Genomic DNA, 11,130 nt, shown 5'->3' with positions numbered 1-11,130 from the left:
GGGTACTTGCCAGCCAGCTGCTCATAAAGCATGTCACTGGCAGAGGAGGATCAGACCAAGTCTCCTGGTGCTATCCCTGGCCACAGAGTGTCCCTTGGTGCTCCTGGCCTATAGCCTAAGACAGCATTCACCAGGGACCCCTCTCCCCTGCCCCCAGCTGCAGAAGCCGTGTGTCTAGGGTCTTGTTTTTATTCTCCAGAAGGGAAGTGACAGGCCCCGAACTACTTCCCTCCTAGGGGCCTCCCAGGCCCAGCACTAGCAGCAGGCCACTGTCCAGGCCAAGGGAGCCTTAGGGAACCCTACCTCCTCCTACCAGTGAGCCGCCTGCTCTCCTAGCCGCCTAACCATCACCTGCCACCCTTCTTACCCAGACTTCAACCTCTCCAGGGGAATTTGCATTCAGAGGCACTACAGCCTCTGCCAATCAGACCAACCCAGGCTAGAAGCATGACTTGGCTCCAGACCACTGTCCAGATTCAGAGGGCACCTGGCCTGGGGGAAGATGAGGTGGGATCACCAACAATCCACCTAACCCAAATACGTATCACATTTCTGTGGAGCCAGGCTGCCCTGCCCCAATGCCCTGAGCCCTACTGATGGGGTCACACCACCAGCACCCATCCTGGATGCCAGGCTGCCTCCATGAGCCAGGCTGCCTGGCGTGGAAGGACCTTCAAGGGACCTAACCCAGCCCTCTGTTAGGTGAGGCTCTCTTGGCAGCCCTGGGTACCTGCCTACATATGCCCAGTCCTCAGGGTCTCCCTACTGTGCCCTCTGTGCCATGGGCCCTCATGTTGAACAGCACCTGGGACCAACACTCTTCCTGACTAAACTGAAGCTACCTTTCTACTGTCCACCATGCCTGGGGCACCCTCCCAATCTCACTGGATGCCATGGATCTTAGTGGTCACCAATCCTCCTACCCACGTCAGTCTTGCAAGGGGCTAAAGGCACACCTAATGCCCCTGAGTCCTAAAAGGCTGCCTCCTTGCACATCTAGTTGCCCATCTGCCCTTCCTACAGCATTTCTGCAGGCTCTTCTAGCTGCTGCCAGCACATCCTGGGGTGAGACTGGCCTGGCCCCACAGGAAACCTGGGCATCTGTCAAACCAGAGTGCTGGCCCAAGCAGCTTAGCTGCTGCTCTCAACTCTCACTGCCCTCATCAGTGGAGCTCAAGGCACCAGGGGGCAGACAAGGCAGGGAGAAGGCTGCACAGCCTCCTACTGGAGCTATTTTGTGGGAAGGTTGGGAGCTTCCCAGCCATAGGTGGGCAAATCAGTCTGGGAGGTGGGGGCATCCTAACTTGTGGCCTTTGCCAGACGTTCATGGTATAAATGCTCCCCATATGGCCAATTTCAAGCTACTAATGTATGTATCACTGACAGGAAATGGGAATTAACACAACTCGAGAGACCCTATGCCACTAGGTTCCAGCCACCACTAAGCCACCACACCCTGCGCTCTCTCTGGATGCCAAGACTCTACGCAGACCTTCTTAGCTTGTGCAGCCTGCTTGGGAGCTCATGATGTGAGGGCATAGGGACATTGCGGTCCCTGTGTTCTCACTGGCCCCATGAGCCCCATTTTACAGATGAGGAAGCTAAGTCCCAAAGAGATTAACAACCTCTCCCAGTCTTACAGATACCAAGAGCATAAAAGGGTGAAATAGAGCGGCAGGAAATGCCCATAATAAACACAGAAGCAGGAAGATTTCTTGGGGCCTGCTGGCCCCTTTCTGCTTCCCTCCCTTCTGAGGCCTCCTAGAGTGACAGGAAGGTTGGAGGCCCAAGGGGAGGGGGCCAGGGGTGGAGCCAGGATCTGACAATTTCCTATCCCTCTCTGCTGACTCTAATTAATTCTTGAGTCATCTGTTGCTAGCCAGGAGGGGAAATTAAATGTTAATAATGTAATATTTCCCTGTGATTATCCCTTGTTGGGGACAGGGCAGAGGGCAGAAGCTGTCCCATATAAACTAGAGACACATGTTGGGGAATGTGCATGATAAGCCTTGAGAGGACAGCTCCCAGGATTCCCAGGAGTCAGACTCAAAACTGCTGCTTCTTCTGGCCTTCCTTCTTATCCCCACCAACCTGGCCATTTTAATTAAAACTCCATTTAATCAAAACCCACATATTTCCTGGCCCACTTCTGGCTCCTTGTAAGTCAGACTAGCGAGGCTTTCTGTACACATGCCCAGATGGTGGCTGTACACCCCAGAGCCTGCCTTCCAGGCAGGACTCTGCACCTCTGCTCCTGGGTGCTGCTAAGGGCAATAAACTAAGCCAAGTGTAGGACTCAGACCTGGCATAACCATGCTTGGCCCATTCCTGGGCTCCAGAATCCTAACCTGTGTCTCTTCCACTACTTCCTCATAGCAAATGTTATACAAATGCCTACCCTGTGCCATGCAGCATCCCAACTGCTGGATCACAGGGAGCTCTGTGCCACGTGCTACTGAGCCTGGCCTTAGCAAGGTCCTGAGCCTACAGCAGGGGACCTGGAAGGAGGAACTGTCCCAGGAGAGTGTGCTGAGAGCCAGCTGCTGCCTTAGTGTGCAGGTCACTCCCTGTCTCCAGGGCCTCCATTCCCACTTAAGATGACCCTGTAAGCCACAATTTCAAAGCACAGGAGAAAAGCTCAAGCTAAGAAAGATAAAGCAGCAGCACCCTGAATATGGAGTTTGATTCATTCTGGAAGAGATGAACGTCATAATCTAATAATGTTTTTCAAAGACATTTAGGGTCTTTAAAGAGATGAAAAAAAGGATAGCACCCATAAACAAGAAGGAGAACTTATGGCTTGACTGGCAAAAGCGAAACAAGAACAGGTGAATGAATATGAGCAAGAAAGAATATAAGGTCCCCAAAATGAAAAGTCAAGGGAATGAGAAAGAGAACACCATCAACACGATGCACTTCAAGCATGTACACAATTGAAGAGACAACTGGGGATCTGAGGAATGATCAGCCCTGAGGTATTATCACAGGAATTTCACAAAGACACGAAGCCCAGCAGGTGAGAGACACAGAAGGTAAATTGAGAAAGAAGTATGGACATCTGTCTAATGGGAGCTCAGTGAGCATGCAGAGAGCAACAAGGAAAGAAGCAATAGCTAGACAGGCAGCTTAGCTCCTGCTGCCAACCACACGCCCTCCGCTAGCTCTGTCATGACTGGTGTTTGGAGTGGCCCAGGCCTGGGCACAAGCCTCCCAGAACCCCAGGGCCCTGGGACCTACCAAGCCCCATCAACTGGAGTGGGACCAGTGTCTTCTGGTGCTGCCTGGAGGAAAGCCGTGGAGCACCGGTGCCTCTTGCCGCCCCACTTCCCTCCCTGCAGGATAACTTCAGGAACATGGTGCAGGCTCGGCCCAAAGTATCAGGCAGGCATCCAGTGGTACCCCCTCTCCCACAGGCCCTCCATGTGGCTGCTGTTCTCAGCTCTGGGAGGGCAGGATGTGTGCAGGAACCAGCCGGGTTGGAGAGCCAGTTCCCTGCACTGAGTCTAGCCCCCCCTAGAGCAGCCTCCACAGCACCAGCCCCTGGGGCCACAGGGCCTTGCCACAGCTCCTTTCTCCCCACAGGGGGCCCAGAGTTCGTCTGCCATCCCCGAGTGTCCAGGCCAGATACTGGAGAGACTGCATCTTCCCAGCCTGAGGTGGCCATTCACCCTCTCACTGGCTGCTGCATCTGATGGCCTCCCTCCAAGAGGTCACCCCACACACAAGGTGCTGGGTGCCCACTCTGTGGTGGAAGGAGCTCAGGTGGGATCCCACTCCTGCTCCATCCCACATTCCTTGAGATCCTGAGCAGAGTCTTCCCTTCTGTACCGATGCTCCTGTGAGACAGCACCCTGGGAAGTGCATAGCACCCACACCTCCCTGAAAAGAACCCTCTAATGGTAGGATGACAGGCACTATGATGCCAGAAAGAGATGTGGGGTGGGGGTGAGGGGAGGCGGGGAGGTTCCTAGATGGCCCTAGTGGGCCTGGCGTGGGGCCCTGGGAGAAGGCTGGCCTGTTGGAGGACAGGAGCTCCCCAGAAGGTGGAGGATGGGAGGGAGGCAGACCCACTTCTGGGGTCCCTGGGATGAAGGCATGATGATGCAGCCCTGGAGGCTGAAGGGAGAGGGTAAACCAACTGCAGCATGGCCTGTGGGCTGGCCCAGATGCCACAGGGCTCTGCCACTGCTCCTCGTTCCATGAGGCACCCCCCACCCCCACAATTTGCAAAGTCCACCGAGGAGCCAGAGGTGAATGCCCCTGTGATGGATGGGCAGACAGAGACCACCAGCCCAGATACTAGGAGAGGCACCAGAGTGGTGCTGCCTGCCTCTCCCTGGTGCATTAAGGCAGCCTTTCCTCCCAAGTGATAGCTGGGCTGGTGGGTGTAGCAGCAGCAGAAGTGGGAGCGGCACCAGCCCCTGCCCAGCAACTTCTGAAACAGGACTGTCCTGCAGAAGAGGGCCCAAAGCACTGTGGATAGTTTCCCAGAGGAGGGGCCGATTGGGCTGGACTTGGAGGACAGGGAAGTGAGGGAGCAGGGAGGGAAGAGAGTCCAGGCAAAGACAACAGCCTCTGTGAGGCTCAGGGGCCTGAGGGAGTCCTGGAAAGCTGGAGCACCCAGCTCCCATCTGCCCCCGGCTGGAGTGAGAGGCAGCTGGTCTTCCCCTCCACCCAGACCTTCCCATCCCCAGAAGGATCCCATGGACTCCACAATACAGGGGTCCTTTTCATGATTCTATAGGCGGGGGCTAGGGGACCTTTGCCACTAAATGGCCCCTCCCTACCACCTAGAGCTCCCAGGCCTTGGCCAGAAGATGAGCAGTCTCTTGGGGATTGGCGGGGGGTGGGGTGGGGAGCGGGGAGTGCTGTCTGCATCCCAGCTCCAAGCTCCTATCCATCCCCCACTTCCCTTCCCCATCCGACCCCAGCCCAGACCTCCAGGATACTGCCTTCAGGCACCACAACCCGACTACTCCCTCCAACCTCCAGACCATGAGGTAACCCCTCCCTTCTGTGACTGCCAATGCTTCCCTGGGCCCAGGCTCCTTCCCTGGGGGTTCAGACTCATTCCTTTTGCCTGCTCAGCACCTGACTCCAGCAATCTCCTCAGTAGCCCCTGACACACACCCCCAAACTCCTTCTCAGCATATACTTCGTGCCCTAGCCATCCCTCTGGTCATCCTCCCCTTAGCTTCCCATGTGCACAGCTTTCAGTGCCCAGCTTGAGTTGCAGCAGACGAGACAAACGCCACAAGAAGGTTGGGATGGCTATTCCAGCTCACTGGGGTAAGGTAGCTCAGGAATGCAGTTAGATGCTTATTTGCAGGGTGTGATGCCCTGAAACCAAGTGCTTGCCTCCAAGCCAACTCCAATCCACATGTCCCTCTGTCAACAGTGATCCCCTGTGGTGCCCCCCACCCCACCTCAAGGCCAATAGCCTCCTTCTGTTCCCTAACTAAAGCATAGACCCCAACCTGTCCTCTGGTCTGCCTTGCCTCTCTCTCATGCTCATCTCTCATTTACTCTCCACAACCCTGTACACCAAGCATTGTTCATTCCATCATGCTTGTTTTACAAATAAGACAGATTCTAAGGGGGCAGTGACTTGCCCAAGGCTGCTCAGCAAGTGCACCAAAGATGCAAGAGCAGAACCCAGGTTTGGGCATCGAAATCTGTGGTCCATTGGGTACCCTTGAAGCCAGCCTCTCTTGGGCCGTGGGCTCCTGGGGGCAAGACCACAGTGTGGTTGGGGGCCTACACTTCACAGACCAACATGAGGGAGGGCAATATGTAAGCCCCCAAAGGTTGGCCAGGACTGGCCTGGACCAAAGCCTCTCTCCTCCCAGCCATATCTGGACCATCCTCAGCTTCTCTGAGGTTATGAACAGGGAAGCTGGCTTAGCCCAGAACCTGATCTGCACTGAGGGGATTGGGATGGAGGGGCAGTGGCCGGAGGGACTCTAAGAGTCCCATGAGGACTCTAAAGGACAAGGACAGAGCAAGGAGGTGTTGACACCACTACCTGTGGACAAGCCACAGTGAGGAGCTCCTGTCATAGACCCGCTGAGACCCGAAATGGGGAGCTGGCCCACAGGGCAGAGCCTTCCCAGCCCACCCAAGGCCTCCAGGATTAGCTACAGCAGGACTAAAGAGGGAGCCCCTGACCCCACAACATCCTCCCTGGCCCACTGCGCTCCAGAGAGCTCCCCAGCTCCCCATCATGGTCCCTCCCCTCCCTCCCCCCACCGGCGGGACAACCAGGAGCAACCATGTTGGGGAATGGAGGCAACATGGAGTCTTCTGGAGGGTGCAGAAGCTGGCAGTCCAGGCAGCTGGACAGCAGAGACCAAAGAGGGCAGCCTGAGCTCTGGGCCGGAGGCAAGCACAGTCCCTTTGGGTGGAAACGGGCCTGGGTGCTCCCTACGATGGTGAGGGACAGCTGGCCAAAGGGACAGCCTACTCCTTTCCCAGGGGCCAGCCACAACTCCAGTCCTAGGGAATGGGGGATGGGGAGACCTGCCCCCCAGCTTCTCTTTCTCCCCCAACAGATCCTTAGGGCTCCACCTTCTTCCCATTTTACAGTATGAAAAATTAAAATCTAAAGCGGCCTGGCAGTGCCAGAACGCAGAGATCTCTGTGCCGCGGGGCCTCGGCCCCCTCGTTTATCCTTTGGACCGTCCTGCGCCAAGTCCCTCGAGGGCCGCCACCATTCCCGCCATTCCTACCCCCGCTCAAAGCAGCCCGGCGGACGGCCTGGGCCAGTCCGAGCCGTGTACCCACCCTGCCGGTCCTCCGGCCTCCCCTCGGTCCCCTAAGTCCGGGTCCCGCCACCACTGTCCCCGGAACGCGCCTGCCTCGCCCCGGCGTTCCAGACTCCTCGCCGCGCCCCAGGCGTTAGGGATGCGGAGCGTCTGCCCTCGCCGTTCCTTCCCCGGAATGCCGTCCCCGCCCCGGGCTTCTCCACCTGCGGAAGCCCTCTCTCACCCCCGGGGATCCAACCCGCCCTCCTTCAGGCCGCACCTCGGCGCCCCCAGCCCACCCCAGCCGGCCGCGTCGGAAAGGTTCGCCGAGTGCCCTGGGGCCGGCTAACGGCTCCTGGACGGACCGACGGACGTTTTCCGCACGTCACCTGCGGGTCCAGACGCCTGCCCCACACGCCCCGCCGCCGGGGCCGCCTCACTCTCGGGCCCCCTCCCCTCCCCGCCCACCCGTGCGCACCTTCCGGTCCAGTTTGGGGCGGCCCGTTGGGTCGCACACCGCTCTTCGACCGAGTTTCGGACTTGCGCCCGCCCCTGAGCCGCTCTTGCACCCGCCATTTCAGCCCCCGCCTCGGGGCAGGGATCGGACCCCAGCTCTGTGAACTCGCTCTCGGGGCGGCGGGAAGAGAGGGTAGGAGCGGCGGGGTGCCCTGAGGGGAGGGGTCCCGAGCCACCCGTCCCTCCCAACCCCGCAGCCTCCGACGGTCCCCTGCCGCCCGGCCGCCCGCCCGGGACCTCGGGACCCCAGACCGGAGACCCCTCCTGACCTGCAGCTCGCGCGCCGGCTCCCGCTGTCTCCGCGGCGTCTCGGGCTCGGGCTCCGGCCGCGCCGCTCACGGGCGCCCCCTGCAGGCGGCTTCGAGACCCGCGCTGTCCCCGCCCCGCCCCGCCGCGCGGGGAAACCGAGGCCCGGAGTGGGCCCGGGGATCGGGGATCGGAGGAGCCGGCCTGCGAGCCCGGCCGATGCCCGCGGTAGGACGAGGCCGCAACCGGCTGGACCGTACCGCATCCTCGTCCACGGCCCTCAGCGCGCTCTTCCCGGCTGAGTCCGTCGGGCCTCCTCCAGCGCCACACCCCCTCCTTTCCTTCCACCACGAGCGTCTGGCCCCAGTCCTTCTTCCCGCCCCGTGAAGCCCGCCGGGCCCCTGGCCTGTATTCCCTTTCCTCCAAGAAGACTTCAGGGCTGCCCCTGCCGTTCTAGTCCTCCCAGACTGTACTGTCCCTTATCATTGAAGCTGAGCTGGTCAGTGCCTGCCTGTGTCATCCCTCCCCAGTGTCTAACTGTGACCCAGGAAGTGCCCATGCCAGCTCCTCCTCAAGTCTTTCCACGGCTGCACTGTTCCTGATAAAGCCCAGTCTCCTTCCCTTGGCATTCAAGGCTTTCAGTGATGAGGTGCTGCCTGGTCTCCAGCTTTGCCCTCCCTTCCTGAGTCCTGCCCCAAGCTGGGGGGTGGGGGACAGCGGTACCTCAGCTCAAAGGATGCCTCTAGAAAGCTGGCCCCAATATCCAGTGACCCATCTGACTGTCCCAGCACAGACTCTGGGCCAGGGCCCCTCCTGTTCTTATAGCCTCTGGGGCCCAGTTGGGACCTGTCCCCCCACTTCCACTTCTCTGAGCAAAGCGATGGGGAGTCACTTCCTGTGCCAAACACTAGCCTGGAATCTCAACCCCTTGGGCTGGGAGTCCATCCTCCCCTCATCCCCAACCCCATGTTTTAGATACTTCAAATTGGGAATGACCTCACAACGGCCCTAACCCAGCCATACGAGGAGACCCGCCTTCTACCCTTTTATCAGGACAGAGTAATCCCAATTCTGTGAACTGCAGGATGAACTGCATCAGATGGCCACAGAGACCAGGACATTGGTGGCCAAGGGCTTGTGGGATTGCATTCTTGAACCTCCGGGGGCCAGCACAGTCACAGGGAAAAGCCCAGGAGAGGGGCTTGCACAGGGCCAGACTGGACCCTCGAGCTGAGGCCCTGGCAGGAGCATGAGGTCTCCCACAGGAGAGGACAGTTAGGAGGTCGGAGCCCAGGTACAGCTGAGGAACTAGAACCTGAGGCCCATCACTTGCCTGGATTCAGCCTCCAATGCCTGACAGCCTCTTCCAGCTCTTTCCCAAGTCTGGGCTCCTGTCTCCATTCAGCCAGCTCGGCCCCTCAGGTTCCTGTTTCCCCTAATACCAGTATTAGGATAGGCCGTGGGGGGGGGGGGGTGGTGGTGGTGGGGCAAAGGAGGGCGGACTGGGAGCGGTCAAGACCCCAACACAACTCCAGGAAACCCAGGACCTCATGGTGAGATGCAGAAGACTTTTCAAATTGGGAATAATTCCTGGATGCCTTTCCAACCTCCAGCCTTGCCCTGTCTCCTACTTGCCCCCCGCTCCCCAGCTTAGGAGTTTGTGGCCCCAGCCATCTTCCCACTCACCTCCTGTGAGGGTAATGGGGGACGGAAGGGAGGTGCTCCCCACCAGGCAGGGACCCTACCGCTGGGGCGACACTGGTGCTGTGGCTTTCCCTCAAGTCTTGAGTTTCTTCCCATAGCCTCACCTATAAAATATGAGTTTTGTTTCTGCCCTGCCACTTCTTGAGCCAGAGTCAGACTATGATGTACCAGCTGGGGGTGCTGCCTGGCCAGGGGATCCTCCCTCATGCCCCTGGCTTCCCACCCTTGCTTCTGTGCCATCTCATGGGATAAATTACTCCTATGGTGCAGACAAAACCCTCCTGCCCACACTTGTTGGACCCATATTCATTCAAGTCCTCACACAACATACCCTGCAAGGAACAGCTTGCAGGGAGACACCTTTGGGTCTAGAAGGGACTATGGGGGTTCATGAGGCAGAGACCAACACTCAGCCAACCCCAGGGGTCACTATTGCCCCTCTAGCCCCCAGTATGGGCCCACGTGAATCTCTCCCCTGCCATTTCTATTCTGGGGCCCAGCACTCTTTCCACCCTGACCTCCCCATGTGTGACCTGGCTGTGCACACACCTGTCTCCACACCAGACAGGCCCCATGCCCAGGGACTGAAGGCTTCATTTCTGCAGCTGGTCCTTAGGGCCAGAATGCCAAAGCCCTCAGAGTTCACCCCCAGGGCCCAGTGGGCAGCCCCCAACTCCTCAGCATGGGTGCCCCATGCCTGGGGTAGCTGTGTCTCTAAGCCAGAGGTGATTAGGAAGGGCTTGGTTCCACCACAGAGCCAGCTCCCTGCGGCCCCTGGGACCTGCCTATCACGGGAGCGTCACCAGGTCCCCAGCCTTGCCCTCCAGCAGTCCTTCCCCACCCAGCCTGTTAGAGGCAGAGGGAGCCGCTCCTATGGTTCTGTGTCATCTGTCATGTGCCTCTGTCCAGGTCTCCAGTGAAGCCATCACCTAGACAGAATACACCCAGGAGCCTTCAGTTCAGTAGTGACAGGAAGCAGGCATGTGGGAGGGCTGTTTACAAACCTCATCTCCCCACTGAGCGGACATGCTCATAGTTGACCCACATCTCCTCCAGGACTTCCAACACCAGGGGCCTGGGCTCCTGGCACCACCACAGTGTTGGCCTTGTGCTCTGGCCAGTGCTGTGCCCTCCTCACCCTGGAAGTCACACTCAGGTGTCATGGCCATAGGGGAGGCCCCTGTGCATGCCCAAGGGAGTTCTGAGGGTAGGGCACAGGCCTGCTGCTCCTCAGGCATGGGGATGCCCTTGGCAGGACTCGTCTTCTATCTCTGGGCCTTGGTGCCCTGCCCAGGTCCAGGCCAGGCTTTGAAGGCTATGGGCGCCCACCCTTCCTTCCGTCCAAGTCCAGGATCCTCAGGCCAGGCAGTGGGGCCAGCTGGGATCTCTCCTGCTCCAGATATCTGGTCTCAGATGGTCCACTCCCACCCCACCCCCGCCAGCTTTGTTCCTATCCAGGATGCACCTGGGCGGCCTCTGGCCCCTGATTGTTTGCTCTGAGGCCAGCTGGGCCACATCAGGGGGAAAGAAATGCCAGACCCAGGACAAAGCACCCAGTGGGTGCTGGGGCCAGTGTCCCTGCGAACCAGCCAGGCCACCCTGAGATACCAACTTCTCTTTCAAATGGGCGGGGCACTACACACTTCCTGGGGCTCTGGAAATGAGGAAGTGGGGGACCTCACAGGGTTCCACTCTATGCTTAGATTAAAGCAGGCCCCAAGAAGACAGAATCATACCAGAGGAAGCTCCCTGAGCCACCTGTAGGCACGGCAGCGCTCCGATTCTCCAGCCCAGTCCCCAGCAAGATGTTCCAGCCCACATTGGCTTCTGGGTATGTCAGCAATCCCACTAGGAACTCTGTGCCTCTGAGCTGATCTGGGCAGATCCGTGTCGATGTGGGAACTGAGGTCCAGACAGGAGT

Source organism: Panthera uncia (assembly GCF_023721935.1).
Source record: "Panthera uncia isolate 11264 chromosome D3 unlocalized genomic scaffold, Puncia_PCG_1.0 HiC_scaffold_8, whole genome shotgun sequence".
Classification (NCBI taxonomy): domain Eukaryota; kingdom Metazoa; phylum Chordata; class Mammalia; order Carnivora; family Felidae; genus Panthera; species Panthera uncia.
The sequence above is the reverse complement of the archived record's forward strand: the minus strand, read 5'-3'. Positions refer to the sequence as shown.